Source organism: Camellia sinensis, chromosome 13 (genome assembly GCF_055761805.1).
Source record: "Camellia sinensis isolate YWXY chromosome 13, ASM5576180v1, whole genome shotgun sequence".
In the NCBI taxonomy this organism is placed as follows: Eukaryota; Viridiplantae; Streptophyta; class Magnoliopsida; order Ericales; family Theaceae; genus Camellia; species Camellia sinensis.
The window spans coordinates 107,103,310-107,107,065 of NC_138973.1; the positions used below are offsets into that span (position 1 = coordinate 107,103,310).

The 3,756-nt window shown below is 32.3% G+C and overlaps 1 long non-coding RNA gene across 2 annotated transcripts; it reads right to left on the reverse strand.

Annotated features, from left to right (window-relative positions):
- Positions 1-371: 371 nt before the first annotated feature.
- Positions 372-2,674, reverse strand: LOC145805951 (uncharacterized). Of its 2 annotated transcripts, XR_014348304.1 has the most exons (4): positions 2,508-2,674; positions 1,227-1,325; positions 1,090-1,127; positions 372-586 (listed from the first exon to the last, which is right to left on the reverse strand). It is a non-coding gene; the product is annotated as an uncharacterized LOC145805951 (long non-coding RNA). The 2 variants fall into 2 exon arrangements; XR_014348303.1 differs by having other exon boundaries at positions 1,090-1,325.
- Between the last annotated feature and the right edge of the window lie 1,082 nt (positions 2,675-3,756).

Below are 3,756 nucleotides of genomic sequence, written 5' to 3' on the forward strand. Positions count from 1 at the left end.
ATGATGCACAAAGTACACAACAAACCGGCATATCTTTTATAGCGAAGCCACTCCAACATAAACTCAACAAATCCATGAGTAGATATTTGAAGTCCAAATCACCACAGTACCTTCTAGTCACAAAGTCAGGGATGGGAACAAGGTGGGTATGGCAATGGAGACCGCTACCCCATCACACCCCACCCTCAGTTAATGAACATTTTCTCATACTTGCTTTGTCACGATCTCAACCCACCTCTTGAGGTTAGAGTAGTGACGGCCCAATAATCATAGATTACTTACAACCTTCTGAACAAATAACAAAATATTTAAGTATAATGGAGCGTGAAGCGGAAGCAACAAAAATAATTGTGTCCATCAGGCATAAATGATATGATAACACACACATAGATATATGATTACATACACATAGCAAATATATTACATCTAAAGCAAACATTTATATATACAAATTTACAAAATCTTGACTTCTCAAACACTTTCCAAAAGGAGGCAAACAAAAAGCCTTGGCTCAAAGAGATAACTCTAAAAGCTTTACAAAAGGTTGACATAGGCACACCTCTAAGCTTGATCCTTCTGCTAAAACCTACATACATATAGGGAAAAGGAATGAGCTAAAACTCAATGAGTAACATCAATATAAAGTGATTAATGAATGTAGTCCAATCACATTACAAAACATAACTTGTATTCTCAAAACGAATCATGTATCGAATTTGTAACAAAGCTTTTGCTTATAAACGAAATTCATTATTGAAGTGTGATACATGGTAACATCTAATAGAGCAAAACAAAAGGACCTTTTAGGCCAAAATGAAAGGGACCATCGGGTCTATTCAAAGGGACTATTTAGGTCTAACGAAGGGACCACTAGGGTCAAACATCAGAGATCTCTGTAAATCAAATAATCAAAGGGTCATAGTATTATATCCCCCAAGGTAGGGCCTCAATAAAGGATGCCACAAATACATTTAACAAAAAGAGACATTCATTCATTCATACAAGATAAGATTTCATAAAATATTATTCTCGAAGCACTTTCAAAAAAATATGTACTTTCAAACATAACTTTGTAAAGACATTACTCACTATGGGCCTGTGCGAATGCTAGTCCTCAGGTGTCCAACCTATAGAATGCACATAATCATATACATATTGAAACATACCATTCAATCAAATACTTCTTGACCTAATCCATTTCCTTATGTTGGGTTTTAGCTTATTACCTTCTTGATGAGGCATTCATTCATTCATACAAAAACGTTAACAAAAAGAGACGTTACTCATAGTGGGCTTGTGCGAATGCTAGTCCTTGGGTGTCCAACCTACACAATGCAGATAAATATTCACATATTGAAACATACCATTCAATCTAATACTTCTTGACCTAATCCATTTCCTTATGTTGGTTTTTAGCTTATTACCTTCTTAATGAGGCTTAAACAATGCCTAAGAATGCTTAAAGGAAGATAGAAATAAAAATACGCACATGACAGTGTTTCTCAAAACATATGTTGAAAATAGGGTGTCTGCTCAAGTGGTCATTTCACCGCTTGAGCGGTGAATATGAGTTCACAGTATTTTTGAGCCTGCAAAAATATATGTTGGTTGCTTCGAAAGTTCGTTCAAGTGGTAACAAGACCACTCGAGCGGTTTGGAAAATTTCAGTTTCCAAATCTGCGAAAATGGCTTCCAACGTACAATTCTCAAAATTTGGGTTCATGCATGGCTTTGCTAAAAAACATGTAATCTCTTTAATAATCAAGAAAACATGATCAATTTCAAACCATTTACATCTAAACTTTTTTAATTTTCTAGATTAAGCTCACAATATTCGTAAATTTATAATTTTTCAAAACTTCTCTTCTTATTTCAAAACATGAAATCAATCTTTCAAATCTTTTGAAAATCCATGATACATGTGCAATTGAAATTCAAAACTTGTAGAATTTACTCATGCATGTAAAAATGAAACTCAAATTCATGCAAAAGAACAAAGATCAAACCCAAAATGATTAATTTCCATAAACTTGAACCTAACTCAATTTCTTCATCATTTCCTTTCAAATTACATGAAATTGATTTCAAACTTTTTTCTATTTTCCTTTAAAACATGAAATTAAAATTGTAAACTTTTTAGAAAAACATTTGCATGTATGAAATATTTATCAAAATCAAACTAATTCTTGATTGTCAAACTCAAATCATAATCTTACTTCTTAATTTATATTAAACCCAAACTCAAACTCATAAACTTTAAATATGAATTAAAATTCTAAAACCTTGAAATTCCATGATGCATGTGAGGATGAGCTTCAAATTTTTGAAGAATATGAAAAATTAAACTCAAATGATGAATTTCTAAATCAATTCCTTAGTTCTTGAACTTAACTTAATTTTCTTCATTCTTTTTTTTAATCTTTCTATATTTTATTAAATTGATCCTAATTTCTTCTTAATTCCAAGTGTTAAGAGAATTATTTACAAGAATTAAGTTAGAAATTTACCTCAACTTGTTGAATTCTTGATTTCTCTCACAACTTCTTACTCTCCCTAAAGTTCCCTTTTGTTCTTCCGTTGAGTTTTCTTCAAAATGTTCCAGCAAAGTAAGTTCCTCTTTATCATAAGAATTGAACTCTCTCTCTCTCTCTCTCTCTTAAAATTTCCCGGCACACATATGAGTTCTCCTTTTCTCTCTTTGTTATTACCAGCAAAATAAAACAATGCCTCCTTTTCTCTAGAAGTTTCTCGAACTCTCTTCATCACTCTAACTAAGTTGAGTTAATTAGATTAATTTGCTAATTACACATCATCTTAATTAATCTTGTTTGGATTTACATAAATAGGATTAATCCTTGATCATAATTAGTTTAATTAATCTCAATTTAATTAATTTGCTTAATCTCAATTAAATCATTCCAAATTTATACTGATCTCACTTGATTTTAATTTATTAAATTGACATGACTACATTTTCACTTATGGGTGTTTCAAATCATTTAGTTTTTTTTATCAAAAAAAAAAAAAAAAATTAATTGATGAAAGACAAAATATAACGTACAAGAATGATTACTGTAAGATTTCTGAATGAATCTCTATATTTAATTGTGTTTCAATACAATGTGTACATCTGATATAAATAGCAATTCTAGACCTAATCCTAAATAAGAAACAAGAATAAACCTAAACCAATCCTAAATAGGAAACAATAGTCACATAATATATACTATACTAATATTATTCTCACACCCCTGCTCAAACTCAAGGTGTTTGGGCAGAAAACACTGAGAGTGAGACAAGAAGAAACTGAAACCGAGCAGTGGTGTGAGTCTAGGTAAAGAAGTCAGTAAACTGCAAAGCCAAAGAGACGAAAGGAAACGAGATAGAGCCAGACTGCAAATGTTGACAAATAAAGTGACAATCAATCTCAATGTGTTTGGTCCGCTCATGGAAGATAGTGTTATGTGCAATCTGAATAGCACTGCGGTTGTCACAATAGAGAGAGGTCGGAGAAGATTGAGGGATGCCCATGTCAAAGAGAAAACAACAAAGTCAGATAACTTCAGTAGTAGCATAAGCCATAGCACGATACTCAACTTCGGCAGTAGAGCGAGCAACAACAGTTTGTTTCTTGCTTTTCTAAGAGATCAATGAATCGCCAAGAAACATACAGAAACCAGACGTAGATTTGCGATCAGTAACATCACCAGCCTAATTAGAATCAGCATAGGCCACCAAATCTAGAGAGAAAGTAGA